Here is a 17,817-nt window from a genome sequence, read left to right as displayed (position 1 = left end):
TCTGTCCCTGTTGTCAGGGAAGAAGTTAGGATTGAAATTCATGAGTCATTGTGCCTTGTTTTCCTAGGACTTAACTCTGGGTCTTAAACAGACTCCGTGGCTCCCTTTCTGAAAGATGAAAGAGAGAAAGATCTACAAAGGGTACAAACTTTCAGTTACAAGATGAACAAGTTCTAGAGATCTAATGTAGAGCATAGTAACTATAGTTAATAATACTGTATTGTACACTTGAAATTTGCTAAGGGAGTAGATATTCAGTGTTCTCATCACACACATACACACACTGTTACCATGTGAGGTGATGGATGTATAAATTAACTTGATTGTGGTAATCATTTCACAATACAGACATACAACGAACTATCATATTGGACACCTTAAGTACATACAATTTTCATTTGTTAATTATACTTCAATAAAGCCTAGGAGAAAAAAAGAGAGTGTGAAGAACCTAAGGCTATTTGTGTGGGTGTCAAAACTGACTGAGCTTATCTCACTGAGATCCCTTATCTTAAGGGATCTCAAATAAAGAGCTGGAAGATTCAAAATGGACAGCAAAGTTCATGGTCAAAATATTTAAGAGTCCTATGTCTTCTGGCCTGAATAATCCAATAATGAATGGATCTAATAATTCTTTATTTTCAGTTCCCTTTGTCAGTGTAGATCTGGCCAGAGAGGGTTCTGAAGCAAGAGAAATAAAGATGAAGGGAAGGAAACAAAGACAGACCATTGTTTCTGGGGAGCCCTGAGGAAAGGGTGATGCAGACGCTGAAGCAGATGTGGCCACATGGAAGTGTGTTGGGGGCCCTTTGGGTTCCTGTGCTGAGACTCAGGTGACCCTTCCTTTCTAAGTGGAACAGAAGGGAAAACAGCTCTGACATGTGAGAACAAGAAGTTTGGGTGCCCTCTTGGCTTCACCTTAGGGACTTGGTTGCCTTTTGAAATCTCGTCCTTTCTTTGAAGCTCAAATTCTACCTTCTTCAGAAAACCTTCCCCAAATAAGCCTACATGATTTATACTCAGTTTGTAGCAATTTAATACCTTATTAAATGACATTCTTATATTATCACCTTACTAGGTTGTAGGTGTCTTTAAGGCAGAAATCTTATTTTGGTTTTAAAAAATGTCCACGATGTCTAGTGTTGGGTTGAAAAAGTAATGTGTTCAACAAGTAAGTGTTTAATGGAAAAGTTGAAAGGAAGAAACCAACAGGCTCCTAAAGGTGCCCAAGCTTCATTCTAACTTGAAGAATACAGAGGGTTGAGTAATATCCCTGCATTCTCAAATCAGAGCGCTGAGGTTCACCCGGTTCATGGTATATTTTTCTCTGAAGAAAGCTACACTGAATGCAAATGAAGTCTCAAAGCCCTACAAAGTACAGTCAGGAAAACACAGTTCCTTCTAAATCCCTTTGGGGACCAGGCTCCCCTCTCCGTGTGTCTGTGTCTGCAGTGAGTATGCCTGAGTGGGGGAGGCTGGGGTGGGTGGGAGGAGGCAGAGGGAGGAGAGACTCCTTGCAGTGATTATGTGGAGGGGATTTGCTATGTCCCTTCCCCCCCCCACCCCTTTTCTTTGTCCTCTTTCTCTGTGTTCCTCTCTTTGTCCCCTTTTCCTCGTCCCCTTCTTCTGCATTTGTCTGGGAGAGGATCCTGGAGTGTTCTTTTGATCGAATCAATCTTTCTCTGGCACTTGAGTTCTGATTGGCTGAAGGACTTAGGGAGGAAAAAAAAACTTTAATTAAGGAGATAATCTCTTCTTTGGAAGTTTGGCAGCTCCATTTCACCTCCCCTTAACTCTGTTTGGGATCACTTACACACCAAGGAAGTTGGGGTGTGAGGGGAATTCCACCCACTACCACTGAGGAGGATACTTTTCCGTCTTGCCTCTCTGTCTCCCAAAGTTTAGAATTCCCTATCCTTATTACTCCGAAGGATTAGGATGCTTGTGAAGCCTTCTGTGTGCATCTTTCTTTTCACCTGTGTCTTCCAACTCAGCCATACCTGGTAAGTAACCTGGACTCTTACCTGGAACTGGGAATAGGTAATTGTGTATAATCTGTTGGAGAGAGCTTATTTTCATTTCTAGAACTGGAGGAAGCCTTGGGATCTCTCCTAGGGAAAAAAAAATTGTTCCACGGAGTAGGACTCTTTCTAAATTTACGGTCAGTTTTAGTAAATCTTTAAGATTCTTGGCAATATAGGAATGGATTATAAGATGGGGGGTCCTTACTTTTGTAAATTGCCGGACCACATATATTCAAGTCATTTTGGGGGAAACGGACAGTAGCTCTTTTTACCAAATTCTGATGTCAGCATTGTGGTGAAGAAGAGGTGGTTCAGAGCAAGATCTACTGTAAGCTGAATCTGATCTTTGAGGTGGAGGCGGGAGACAAAATTCAATGGAATCTTACTTTGCACTTTCTGACTTAAATATTTTTTTCAGAATATTCTAAGTAACTGCTCATATCAACACTTCCTAGACACTGAAAAATTTACTCAAGCTACTGAGTTGGTACCAGGTTAACAAACATGTTTGAAATAAACTGTTTTAGAAACATAAACTTCTCTACAAATGTATTTAATTTATTCCTTTTACACATATTTCTAAATTGCTCAGAAAATGAGAAAACGTGTCTGAAAATGCTTTGTAATCTATAAACCATTACACAAATCATAGATGATATTATCATCCTGTTCATTTAGCTCTTGGAAACCATATAAATATCTATATAAGGAAATGTTAACAAGCAAGTATCCAATAACATACAGAAGAAAGACCTGGGAGATACATGTCACTAGGTGTTTGGAATTTCTCCCCAATTAAAATATAAACTCAGTTTCTCTCTTTATCAATTTTAGCCTTGCCCATCTATGTAATCAAGATATAAATCCAATTGCTGCATAAACTATTGAGAAAACAAAAATAGGAATTTCATGGCTAAAATCAGCTTCCTATGCTGGTTGAGAGTGTATTCTAATTTTAAATGAGTAAATCCATCTGTATTAGAGAGTCGATCAGAAGTGTGTCAAATGAGTACAACAACTTGCAAGCTAACACAATAATTTGTAACATCGATGATTATAAACTGAACTACCAAATAACTGGTCAGTTTTTAATTGGCATTTTAATTAAATATGTCATGTTAAAAAAAAAAATCTGTCTTCTCTCTCCATGAGAACAAAAAGACAAAAGGGAGAGGAGACTATTTCAGAGCATTTCTACTGACGTTCATGGTATTCTTCAGCTGATTCAGTATCAGCAAAAGAGAAACACAAGATTCCTTTCCCCAGTCACCAGGGCAGTGTGAAGAATTGTTCTATAAAAATACCTTTACTGTGTGTTCCTTCCCTGCTGGAGGGGGTCATGTTCATTTCATTCCGATACTGACACAGCCACGCTGAAAGGTGGCTGGGTTGCTTGTCTGTCCAAATTCAAGTGTCTGGATTCAAAAAGAGACAAGAAAAAAAGAGATGTGAAAGAAAGTTCTAATTTAAAAACAGGGTTTAAGAACCCCTTCTTGCCTCGCCTGACTTTGAGGAGAAAATGTACAAATCTCCTGTATAATGCAATTAGATTTTAATTGCCTTTCCCCTATAAGCCCCAATTTGAATGCAACATTTATAGTTTGCCAAGAGTCTGATTTGGGTAGCATTTGAAAGTGATTTTTAAGCTTCACATTAAATCTTGATTATTCTTATAATGGAACTATCAGGGTTTTACATAAGGTCATCCTTCCCTTTGTGCCATGAAGAAAAATTTGACCAACCGCAGCCTTTCAGAGTTTCTCTTAATACTTCATTATCAACCTTTTATGTAAGGATCCCAAAAGCATTTAACAAATAGAGAACCACAATTTCTGCTTGGCTGTTCAATTGTAGGCTTTCCTGAAATTGCTGTCTAAAGGAGTCTATCAACAGAAATTCCTGAGCTTGAAAAGGAGAGAATAAAGATGACATTCACCTACAATCTGCAGTTTTACTAGATATCTCAGGGCAAGATAATTAGGAGGAAAAAAGCATTCTCCCCAGTTCCTTTTTGTTGGGACTTATCTGAGAATAATTTTCTTTAATAACTTGAGAATAATATTTTCTTTGAATTTGTTTGTCTTAATCCTAATGGCTTAAGAAAGAGAGAGAAGGGGACTGTATGAGCACATAACACAGCCAAGCAGATGGTGATGGCTATAATGGTGGCCAGAGATAAGCCAATTTGACTTTTCACTTCCAATACTTGTATTTATCTGGAGTGAACAGGCCTAGAACATGTTTTTTCTTAACTTTTACCTTCATTTTACTCCAAATGATGTCTCATAATGATACTAGGTCTTGCTCAGTACTATCCACTTCTCTTTCTTTCTGCTCCACTCAATCACCAAATCAGAAAGATGCACTGGGGGGTAGATGCTAGCCCTGGCTCTGCCCTCATGCTTTAAGGGGGATTTTTAACTACCTCTCCTTCTTTACAAAGGAATTAAACAGGGTCAGTCTCTTTTCTGCAGGAGAGAAAGAACTTATCTGAAAACTTAGGGTTTTAAGGCAGCTTTGAAATATATATTTCCTTGGTTCTCTGCATGTGCATTTTTTTGGGTAACCTTTCTATGGCTCTTGAAATTTCATCTGATAATGACATGCAAAACCCCTGATTTGAGATTATGTGTGTGTGTTGTCAGGGGCGGGGGGGCTTGAGTCCATATTCTCACTGAGTATCATCTATAGTTTATTATTTTTTGCATGTATGTGAAACTATTTTTCATATAAATTATGAATAATAAAACACACTCATTTAAAAATGATTGAATTCATGGTGATTTGTTGCATATTAAGATTTTGTTGAGTCCTTCCCTCTGATAGATATGAAAAGAACAGATGCGATCGGGTGAGAATCCATTCCATCTCGTCAAACTAAGAGGATTCTCATCCCCACAGAGGTTGGGGATTTTCAAAGTTGAGGACATAAAAAGTAAGGTGTGTGAAATTGCTTTGGAATCTGGAAAATAATATGCCAATATGAAAGATTCACATACCTAATAGCTTCCCTGCTCAATAAAAAAAGGTTTATAGCCCATTAAAAAAAAATGGCTTGAGATTTGTGGAGTAACTTGGAGGTGGATTAGGTTGGCAGCTGCACAGTAGGAAGTCCTTCTAAGGGCTTGCGACACGATTACTGAAATTTAATTTCCATTTTGTCGTTGATTTCTCAACAGTGGAGCCATGTATTGTTTCTTTCAGAGTCTCGGTATCTCTTGCCACATATAATAATATTAATATAATAACTATTATATTTACAAAGACTGTGAGGTCTGGAGGAGACACTTCATTACAGCTTTTCTTGCAAAACCAGTTTGCAGAAGCGATGACGACACTGCTCCATGATACATCTTCATTTTTGTGTGTGTGGATGATAATGTGATACAAAGAAAGATCTTCTTTTTATGACATTATAGAAAGAAAATTGGGCTTTCCTGGTGGCTCAGTGGTAAAGAATTTGCCTGCCAACGCAGGAGACGAGGGTTCGATCTCTGGGTTGGGAAGATTCCCTGGAGAGGGAAATGGCAACCCACTCTGGTATTCTTGCCTCGGAAATCCCATGGACAGAGGAGCCTGGTAGACTACAGTCCATGGTGTCACAAAAAGTCAGACACGACTTACTGACTAAACAACAATAATAATAAGCAAATTGGGATATTTTTTAAAAGGATCAGAAGAAAAGAGATTTCAAACCAAACCCTCCCTCTTCCATGGAAAGAGTTTACTTTTTCCCCTTTTTCTCAGCTGGAACAATTGGTTTAATGCTACTCTATATTGGGTAATGCTATTATCTCTGGGACTATTAATAAAATCCCTTTTTCCTGGACTCCATTTGCTCTTTTTTTTTATCCAACTCATATAATCAATTTCTCTTAATCTGCTGGCTGATTATTATTATTATAAATCAGGGCATTTCTAAAGGATTTCATCTGCTCACATTTGGATGAAATGGGTTTTTGGCTAAAAGATTCCAAAGATTTCACCAGAGTCTTGCCATCTACTCATCCTTAAAGACTTAGCTCAGGTATTCCCTCCTCCAGGAAGTCTTCCTAGATTGAATTAGCTACCTCTGCCTCCATTTTTCATATTTTGTAGTTTAAAAATAGAAAGTTGCCTGGCTTACTGAAGTTCTTAGTGCTGTATAGCTATAGGCTCCTGAGAAAGAAGAACTTATTATTAGCTTTGGCTTTGTCCCAGATTTGTCTTGGGACACAATCTATACTCAGGAATAATAATGATGTGAACCAATAGTTAGTGAGCATTCACTCTGTAACTTCGCCAAAGACACATAGCTTGTTAGTAATGAGACAGGAATTTGACTCAACATCACTTGCTACACTGAGCCACCAAACCATCCCGTGTCAGACAGGACTGCTTTGTCTCCTCTGCCCATGATTTGTAGCTCAGTAGCCAGAATACTGGACCGTGCTACTTCATACTATGGCCAGACTTTTTTCTCTGTCTGGCACTCCAATTCTTCTGGGAATTTTTAATGATATTAAGTTTAGTCTGACAAACATGCAGAAGTCTGGCACTGAGAAACAAAAGCTTATACCTGGCTAATATTTTAATTTTTAAAAGTATTTCTTCTGTTAGCTTACTTAAATTGTCTCTTACATTAATTATCCATAGAATGCACTTTTATTTCATTCCTTTCATCTCATTGAAAACTATCTTCTACCTCTTGATTTGGATTAGATATATGAAGTACTGGCTTTTGTCCCCAAACTCAAATTACCTGTTCTTTTCAAGACAGCAGGTTTGTGTTTGTATGGAGATCAGTGCAAAAACTTCTGTGCTATCTGTACTGCCTCTGATGTTAAAAGTTTACTTGTAACATAAGGGAGCTAGTTCTGACTATATTCTCCTAAGAATAAATACATATATTTGTAGCATCTGTTAGAATTTCCAGGAGTCCAAGAATGATTATGGGTATCCTCCATTTCATCATTTTTCATTTAACAGCTTTTAAATAAACACTTGGGAATCTTTAGAGCTCTTTTGCCTTTTTGTTATCAAAGTAACTAGCCAATATAAAAACAAATTACCCAATATTCCTAATTTAATTGCACGACAAGGAGACATACAGAATAAATATATAGAGTTGATCTTAAACCAGACACACCCAAAAAACTCTTCCCTATTTCCATCAGAAAGGCAGAGGAGATTTCATAGAGTTTAGAGAGATGGGGCAATACAATTTTTCTTAGGATAAACTCTCATTTTTCAGAAAGCAGATTTTTCTTCCTAGGTAAAAGATCAGGCAGGGTTAATAGTTGGGGGAACTCTGAGCCTGGTTCACATAAACAACACTCCCCACTGCCTCCCATTTGAAATATACCTACACTCTGAGGGCCTCTCGAAAGAAACTACCATCCACTTTGGACAGACTCTCTAGTCTCATTATGAGCCAAACTTTTACGGTTTGTTTTTCTCAATCTTTATTGTTGGCTCTTGTTATTGATCATATCATTTCACTGTATGCTTCTAAGATCAGAGCTTTCTCCAGACCAAGAGAAATCAAACCATAAGGGGATCATTTAAATCCACTATTGTCTGACCAGTTCAAATTCACCTTTCTTAATAGGATATTTTCCCAACTTCAGCATCCTCCGGTACCAGCACAGTGTGAGGCTATGTGCCAGCAGCCTCAAAAAGACCCTGTAAGTGAGACAATAGCTCAATCTTTCTATGTAATTCCCTAAATGAAATTCTTATGTTTACTAGGTCAAGCTTAACCCATCCTTCAGAATGAGAAATTCCCCTTCATTCAAAACTGTAATTCTTTTTTGCTACCATAAATCATAGTCCTTTTGCTTTACTCGGGCCCTCCATGTCAGACTTTGAAGATTTCATTTCATACTAATATCCAACCTAATAAATAGTGATAGTTGAACCATTTTATCCTGTCTGGTATTTCTTCATGTTAATCTAAGGCATATGGTAGAGACTAGACTGCACAGATGGTTGGTTCTGTTCAGACTATTTATTCTGTTGTTTAATTCTATATTATAAACATTTTCTTAGAAAGATAGAGTAGCATATAGAATGACCTGCCATAGTTCAGCTTCAACAGTTATCAACTGCTGGCTCATCCTGCTTCATCTATACTTTTTGTATTATTGTCAACTGCATATATTTCTCTTTGTCTAAACCTTCCATGGTAAATACTACCATGGTTCAAAATAGGCAAAAGAAGGATAGGAAAAGGATTCTTGTGCCTGAGAGATCTTGATAGCCAGTAATTAGAGTGAATCTTAGGGAATATCAAATAGATATGACTGCCCTTGGGGGAAAATCAAGAACACAAATTAGTGAAAAGAGAAAATTTACTCAAACAGATATTTGAGTTTATTTCTATTTGAGATGTGGCTGGTTAGCAAAGGCAACAGAAATTGATAATTGGGTCAGTTGAGGAAAGAAAACTTTTACCATCCATTTGGATTTAGTTCTATTAAGTAATGAAAATGGTACCAAAGTGCCAACGCTTGTCAATTTTCCCACCTTGAACTGGTCACCGAATTGTGTTGTAAGATAATTCTTACAGTTACCATACATACCTTCCTCCTTGATCCTGACATAAACCAATTGACTGATCCATCAATGCAGCTGAGAACATGAATATTTTCTAAAGTCTATACTATAGGGACGAATGTTAAAGATCATAAAACAAAACAAAGTTTTCTGCCTTCGTAACAATCCTAGAAGAGGTTCCTGCAATCCCAGGCTTTCTGGGAAGAGTGGTTTGAGCTGTACCTTAGCAGCTTTCACTTAGAGACCACAGGACAGAGAATGAGTTCAGTTTATTCCCAGTTAGAGTCCTCATTTACATGCTAAGTGTTGAAGTGCTTTTCTGTAGCTCAGTGTTTCTCAGCAGAGTTTGCTACAATACATAAAGAAGGAGGGATATGAGGACAGAAAGACCGCTCTATAAAATATCCTGGAATACAAATGCCTTTTCAGTTTCAAGGGAAAAGATTATCCCTTGAAATTTGCGATTTCCTTGGGAAAGGAATCTGCCTGAGATTGTTTTGCAGAGCTGCGTGATACATCGTCGCCTGTGGGCTATTACTGTGGGCTATTATATATTATCTTTGCCTTTGCCGGTAGTTACTTGGCAAGGGCTAGATCTGAGATATCACGGGATTTTAATATAAGCGTTAAGGACAACTGTTAAAACTGAAGCATCTGTTTAACATTTCTTTCTTTATAGCCGAGTGATGTATAACACTTTTTCCTAGTATTTTAGGGCACTGCATTATAATATAGAAAATTCACATTTATATAAAACAGCTTGAGAATTATTTTTAGAGTTGACTTCCTTTTGAAGAATGAGAGGGAGTTTAAAACCATGAAAGAGATAATGGGGATACGGCCAAAACTACACATTCGTTACTTTTTCCTTTCCTACCGATCTTGAAAAAAACCCTCACTTGGCTCCAGTCTTCACCACAATCATTTCTCTTTCCTTTCACATCCACACTCCTTCAGTGAATCTATGCTGGTTGATTTCATTTCACAACTGTTTACTCGCTGTAATCTGGCCTCTGAAATAGATCTATTTCTCCACTGAAATAGATCTCTCCATTGATATCACCTCTGTTCCCTCCTGACAAATTTTTAAGTTGGAGGAAGCTTATCTTTGAAATACTGAATCCTTCTCTTCCCTTCAAGACTTTAAATATCTTGGGCCTTCTACTTTCTAATCCCATCCAATGACTAAATCGGAAAAAGCCTGATTTCAATTATTTCTACTATACAATGTATAAGAATTAGTCATGCTGGTCACTCTTGGAAAAGCCTGCAATTTAAACTTAACTCTTTCTAGTTGTACAGTGAATTGTTTCTAGCTCAAATCTCCTTAGGTACTATCAGCAAACATAGTAAAAATGTTTGGATCAATGAGATATTATTTCAGTCACCAGTAAGGCTTGCCTTCTACGTATATAATTGTGTGTATGTACATATCTGTGTCTGTGCTCTGCAGGTCCGATGTTGCAGAGGCTAGAGTCACAATAAAATTTGCTCAGGAAGAGCTATCCTTGGGTTTTCCCCGGCCCAGTGGATTTTGTAAATTCCATGAGGTGAAACACCTGGCCGTTAGACATACATTCTAAGAGAAAGTTTTCCACTGTGGCATCTGCCAGCAGCTCTGCTAGTCTGGACCCTCCCCTCAACCTTTCTCCTCCTTTCCCCTATAATCTCTCTGTACCAAACCACCAGCTCCAGCTGAAGATCTGTATCTACATTCATTTACCACCACTTCTCCTCTTCCCTGGGCTTCACCCCAAAGTTATTATTACCAGACTGTCTTCTTGAATCGAGCCAACTAGGGCTTCATGACCCAGAGACTCTCTGTGGACCTCAAAGGGCAAAGAGAAGCCAAACCTGTTACTCAAGGACTTGTGGGGAGAGTGAACCAAGGAGGGGATCAGAGGGCATAGAGATGAAAGTCCTGGGCATTGAGAAGAAAACACCAAATCCTGGAAAATTCTGTTTAGAACCTTTGTTTTAAAAAAAAACCACAAAAAACAAACCTGTGTGGAAGGGGAAAAGGGAATCCTAACTTAGAGTGAAGCTATATCAACCACTGGAGTTCTAATGTATCTGGTTACACTTGCCAATCAGTGAGGCTGGCCTGTTAGCTTTGCTGCATGAGACTGAGTTCTTTCCTGGGAGGGACTCTCGTACTGAGGGGATAGCGAGTCGTGTCCACAAACTTAGTGCAGTAACAAGGTCCTGGTCATGCAAAGGGATGAGTAAGTCTGCAGGTAGCATGCTCAGTGCTCCTTCCTGGGCCTGCGCTGGTCTGTGCTGTGGGGCTGTACAGAATCAGGCATGTGTCCTCACGAGGGCTGCCACACCACTCAGAGCACGAGGTGATGCGCTACAGACCTCCTCACGGGCTACGCTAGTTTGGAGAAAGCCTACAAATAGGGAGAAATAAGTAAAACTAATTGGATAGTGTTTGCCCACAATTAGATACAACTAAGAGTGGGCGTGCTGCGACTTTTGTGATTCATGGGGTTGCAAAGAGTCGGACACGACTGAGAGACTGAACTGAACTGAAAAGAGTGCCCAGGTGGCACTAGTAGTAAAGAATCTGTCTGCCGATGCAGGAGACATAAGAGATGTGGGTTGGATCCCTGGGTTGGGAAGATCCCCTAGAGGAGGGCATGACAACCCACTCCAGTGTTCTTGCCTGGAGAATCCCATGGACAGAGGAGCCTGGCAGGCTCTAGAACTTCTGAGCAACTGAGCACGCAGGCACGCAGAAAGTTCTACAAAATTGCAGGTTCCCATTCTCAATTAGTTATGTCTGCATGCATGAATGCTAAGTTGCTTCAGTCATGTCCAACTCTTTGCAACCCCATGGACTGTAGCCTGCCAGAGTCTAATACTTAAAAAAAATTTCCTATTTCCTTGCAAAGATGGCACCCTTTGAAAGGGCCACCATATGAAGGGGCTCCAGGCTGGGATCACTGCTTGGGTTCGGCATACTGCAGGCAGATCAGGAAAACTGGGCGGGCTCAGGCCCCAGAAGTTTATCTAAAGGAGTAACTGTGGAGTCTTCCTAAGAGAGCATTCTCTCTAAAGGAAAGGAATTGAGAAGATCAGCTCTTAAATCTTGTCACTGGAATTTGTTAGCAAGCCCCTCAGTTTCAGTCCAGTGGAGGAGGTTGGAGGGTGACCAGGAGGGGGTTATAAGCAAAAACAAAAGAACAGTTTCATGAAACCCTGTAAGACTTGTACACAAACAGCAGTTTTGATACGAAATGGAAAAGTAAAACTCTAAAAGGGGTTAAAAGATATTTGCCCTGACATTTAAAAAATAGACTTTTAAAAGGAGAAGTTTTAGGTTGACAGAAAATTAGAGCAGAGAGTACAGAATTCACACCTATTTGCTCCCCTCCTCCCCTGTACAGTACTCCCAATTATTAATATCTTGCATTAGTGTAGTACATTTGTTTGTCCCTGTTTTTTCATCTCTTGAGCCCAATGTGAGCAGCAACAGTGCCCCAAAATGTACTCAGGGGACTTAGTGGTAGATAAAGCAGAACCTGGCAGATATGGGTGCCTGGTGGGCATGAAGCCAAAGAAAGAGTTAGAGCAATGGAATAATAGAAAGTCAGCAGAGACGAGGTGATAGTTAACTGAACCTTTTATGACTGTGGGCAAAACACCCCTAAAACCTCCAAGAAATACCAAGAAATTTTCGGGGATTGGGAGTCCTCAATTAGCATGTGGGAATAAGAGCAAGAGAAATATGAGTTGCAGAAAAGCACAGCAGTAGGGAGTACATGCTCCAGAAATCAGACCGACTAGGTTCCAACTCCGTCTTTACCATTTAACTAGCTGTGGGACACTGACCAACACTCTGCTTCTGTTTCTGTGGCTGTAAAATGGAAGACATACTAGCTTCTACTTCATATAATTGTTGTAATAATTATGTGAGCTTAAAACATGTAAAGCACTAAAAAGAGTATTTTGTGTGCACAGAATAAACACCCAATAAGTCGTGCAGTAACTACTCCATGGGGTTGTTATAAAAAAATGGAAAACGATGACACAGGTAGAGCACCCAAAAGAGTTCCTTATATATCTAAGAGATTCTTATTACTTGTGTGATAAAAATTAAACTTTATATGGGATCAGTTTATATACCGGAGGACTAACCAAAGGAGAGGAAACAACTGTAAAATTTTTATTTGGCAGCGTAAAAGCAAAACTAACTACAGTTATTTATGTAAATTGCTTGCTACTTATGCCTAATTGCTATGAAGCACAATAACAATTATACATAGCATTAAGTGTGTCAGATTAACGTTGCTAAAAGTTTTGATTATAACATCAACCTCTGTGTACATATGCTCAGTGTTCATTGATGCTCTTGTGGAATGATCTGCTAATGTACCACGCTCATCTGCTCACCATGCTAGAAAATTAGTGGGAGCACAGGCTTGCCACAAACTTCTTTCTCATATCCCCACAAATCTTTTTTCAGTCCTTTTTATCCTAGAATTTTCTATTGATTCTGATGATCCTCTCATTATTTTTGCAAAATCTTTTAATTTATTTTTATCGGGTACTTGCTATGTTCAAGGTACTATATTAGGAGCTGGAGGGGATACAATGATAACTAAGACAGCCTCTACTTCAAGTTGAGTATAAGGGAATACAGAAAAACCTTTATATGAGGCAGAAAAAAGTTGCTGTGAATCTTCAAGAAACTGGTTGTGGCTTTTGAGTTAGATACTAATTTAAGAATAAGTAACATTTTTAAAATATTCAGTTCAGTTCAGTTCAGTTGCTCAGTCGTGTCTGACTGTTTGCCATCCCATGGACTGCAGCACTCCAGGCCTCCCTGTCCATCACCAACCCCCAGAGTTTACTCAAACTCATGTCCATTGAGTCAGTGACACCATCCAATCATCTCATCCTCTGTCGGCCCCTTTCTCTCCTGCCTTCAATCTTTCCCAGCATCAGGGTCTTTTCAAATGAGACAATTCTTTGCATCAGGTGGCCAAAGTATTGGAATTTCAGCTTCAGCATCAGTCCTTCCAATGAATAGTCAGGACTAATTTCCTTTAGGATGGATTGGTTGGATCTCCTTGCTGTCCAAGGGACTCTGAAGAGCCTTCTCCAACACCACAGTTCAAAAGCATCAATTCTTCAGTGCTCAGCTTTCTTTATAGTCCAACTCTCACATCCACACATGACTACTGGAAAAACCATAACTTTGACTAGATGGACCTTCATTGGTAAAGTAATGTCTCTGCTTTTTAATAATCTGTCTAGGCTGGTCATATGTTTTCTTCCAAGGAGCAAGTGTCTTTTAATTTCATGGCTGCAGTCACCATCTGCTGTGATTTTGGAGCCCTCCAAAAAATAAAGTCTGTCACTGTTTCCACTGTTTCCCCATCTATTTGCCATGAAATGATGGGACCAGATGCCATGATCTTAGTTTTCTGAATGTTGAGCTTTAAGCCAACTTTTTCACTCTCCTCTTTCACTTTCATCAAGAGGCTCTTTAGTTCTTCTTTGCTTTCTGCCATAAGGGTGATGTCATCTGCTATCTGAGGTTATTGGTATTTCTCCTGGCAATCTTGATTCCAGCTTGTGCCTCATCCAGCCCAGTGTTTCTCATGATGTACTCTGCATATAAGTTAAATAAGCAAGGTGAAAATGTACAGCCTTGATGTACTCCTTTCCTGATTTTGAACCAGTCTGTTGTTCCATGTTCAGTTCTAACTGTTGCTTTCTGACCTGCATACAGATTTCTCAAGAGGCAGGTCAGGTGGTCTGGTATTCCCATCTCTTGAAGAATTTTCCACAGTTTATTGTGATCCACACAGTCAAAGGCTTTGGCATAGTCAATAAAGCAGAAATAGATGTTTTTCTGGAATTCTCTTGTTTTTTTGATGATCCAGTGGATTTTGGCAATTTGATCTCTGGTTCCTCTGCCTTTTCTAAATCCAGTTTGAACACCTGGAAGTTCACGGTTCACATACTGTTGAAGCCTGGCTTGGAGAATTTTGAGCATTACTTCATTAGCGTGTCAGATGAGTGCAATTGTGCAGTAGTTTGAGCATTCTTTGGCATTGCCTTTCTTTGGGATTGGAATGAAAACTGACCTTTTCCAGTCCTGTGGTCACTGTTGAGTTTTCCAAATGTGCTGGCATATTGAGTGCAGCACTTTCACAATATCATCTTTTAGGATTTGAAATAGCTCAACTGGAATTCCATCACCTCCACTAGCTTTGTTTGTAGTGATGCTTCCTAAAGCCCTCTTGACTTCACGTTCCAGGATATCTGGCTCTAGGTGAGTGATCATACCATCGTGATTATCTGAGTCATGAAGATCTCTTTTGTATAGTTCTTTTGTGTACTCTTGCCACCTCTTCTTACTATCTTCTGCTTCTGTTAGGTCCATACCATTTCTGTCCTTTATTGTGCCCATCTTTGCATGAAAAGTTTTTTGGTATCTCTAATTTCCTTGAGGAGAAGGCAATGGCACCCCACTCCAGTACTCTTGCCTGGAAAATCCCATGGACAGAGGAGCCTGGTAGGCTGCAGTCCATGGGGTCGCTAAGAGTCGGACATGACTGAGCGACTTCACTTTCACTTTTCACTTTCATGCGTTGGAGAAGGAAATGGCAACCCACTCCAGTGTTCTTGCCTGGAGAATCCCAGGGACGGGGGAGCCTGGTAGGCTACCATCTATGGGGTCACACAGCGTCGGACACAACTGAAGTGACTTAGCATAGTGTAGAGTAGCGTAATTTTCTTGAAGAGATCTCTAGTCTTTCCCATTCTATTATTTTCCTCTATTTCTTTGCATTGATCACTGAGGAAGGCTTTCTTATCTCTCCTTGCTATTCTTTTTTACATATTAATCGAGATATAATTCATGCATTGTAAAATTTACCCTCTTAAAGCGTACACATCAATGGGTTTCAGGATATTAAAAAATCTGTACAACCCTCACCTCAATCTATTTTAGAGCATTTTCATCACCTTAAAAAGAAATCCTTTATCCATTAGCAGCCACGTCCCATTCTTCCACTCCTTAGTCCTTGGCAACTACTAATCTACTTTAAGTTTATATGGAATTGCTTGTTCTGGACATTTGCATAAAAAGAATCATATAATGTATGGCCTTTTGTGTCTGGCTTTCATTTAGAATGATATTTTCAAGGTTCATTCATGTAGCATTAGTACTCCATTCCTTTTTATGGCCAAATAATATTCCATTGTATGAACAGACCACAGTTTATTCACCCATTCATCACTTGATAGACATTTGGGTTGTTTTCACTTCTGGGCCATCATGAATAATGCTGCTATGAACACTCATGTATTACAAGTTTTTGTTGGACACATGCTTTTAATTCTCTTGAGTAAATGCCTAGGAGTGGAACTGCAGGGTCATATAGTCACTCTATGTTTAACCTTTTGAAGAATTGCCAGACTATTCTCCAAAGTAGTTACACTATTTTGTAATCCCACCAGCAATGTATGATGGTTTTGATTTATCCACATTCTTGACAATACTTGTTATAGTTTTTTTAGTTTAGTAGGTGTGAATTCTTGTTGTGTATTTTATTTGTATTTTTATGATAACTAACAATGTGGCTTCCCTGGTGGCTCAGTAGTAAAGAATCTGCCTGCAGTGCAAGAGCCACAGAAGATGTGGATTTGATCCCTGGATTGGGAAGATCCCCTGGAGGAGGGCATGGCACCCACTTCAATATTCTTGCCTGGAGAATCCCATGAACAGACTATTGTTCATAAGGTTGCAAAGAGTCAGACATGACTGAAGTGCCTTAGGACGTGTGCAATGATGTTTGGCATCTTATCATGTAGTTAGTGGCCATTTGTACACCTTCTTTGGAGAAATTTTTATTCAGATCCTCTGTCCATTTTTCTTTCAATTAATTTTATCAGAGTATACTTGCTTTACAATGTTGTGTTAGTTTCCAGTGTAGAGCAAAGTGAATCAGCTATGTGTATACATATAACTCCTTATTTTTTGGATTTCCTTCCCATTTAGGTCACCACAGAGCATTGAGTAGAGTTCCTTGTGCCATACAGTAGGTCCTTTGCTCATTTTCAGATTGAGCTATTTGCCTTTTCACTCTTTAGTTGAAGTGCTCTTTATATGTTCTGGGTAGTGTCTAACTAGATATATGACTTGCAGACATTTTCTTCCATTCTATGGGGTGTCTTTTTACTTTCTTGATGGTGTCTTTTGAAGCATAAAAATTTCTAATTTTGATTAAGTCTAATTTATCTATGTTTTCTTTGGTGACATGTGCTTTTGGTATATCTAAGAAACCGTTGCCCGATTCCAGGTCATGAAAAATTAAAACTGTGTTTTTGTCTAAGAGTTTTGTAGTTTTAGCTCTCACACTTAGGTCTATAATTCATTTTTAGTTAATTTTTATGTGGTATGAGGTAGAGATCCAACCTCATTCTTTTGTATGTGGCTATCCAGTTGTCCCAGCACTATTGGCTGACAATACTAAGAATAGGTAAGATTAATGGAACAGCATAATCAAAGGCATAGAGGCATGAATGCATGGATTTCCAAGAATAGCAACTGGTTAGGCCTGACTAGGGGCTTCCTGGTGGCTCAGACAGTAAAGAACCTGCCTGCAATGCAGGAGATTTGGGTTTGATCCCTGGGTTGGGAAGATCCTCTGGAGGATGGCATGGCAACCCACTCCGTGTATTCTTGCCTGGAGAATCCCATGGACAGAGGAGCCTGGTGGGCTACAGTCCATGGGGTCACAAAGAGTCTGACAGAACTGAGCAACTAAGCACAGCAGAGGCCTGAGTAGAGGACTAGACAAGTAGGGGTGTTTAATGGGAAATGAGGCTGGAAAGGGATGTCGGGTCAGATTATGGAGGGCCTTAAGTGGCCAGAGTTGGAGAACTACAAAAGATTCTTGAGTAGGATGCCATTGGAATCAGGCTTTCGGAAGATTGATCTAGCTCAAACCGTACCTGACAGGAAGTGGATAAAAACTGTTAAGTAGAGAGGTTAATCACTAGAGTTCTACAGTGGTTTAGGTCGGGGGCCACAACTCAGGCTGCAACAGTGAGAGTCACTGAGACAATGAGAAAGAAAAGAGGGAACTTGTATGTGAAAAATATTACAAAGGTAAGATACACTCGGGTTTTAATAACTGGTTGGATGCCGAGAATGGATTGAGAGAGACTGGGCGGTGGGGGTAGTGGGGTGGGAAACAGTGAGGTCAGAAGTGGCTAGTTGGCAGGGAAGATG

Source organism: Bos mutus, chromosome 26 (assembly GCF_027580195.1).
Source record: "Bos mutus isolate GX-2022 chromosome 26, NWIPB_WYAK_1.1, whole genome shotgun sequence".
In the NCBI taxonomy this organism is placed as follows: domain Eukaryota; kingdom Metazoa; phylum Chordata; class Mammalia; order Artiodactyla; family Bovidae; genus Bos; species Bos mutus.
Note: the sequence above shows the minus strand (reverse complement) of the source record.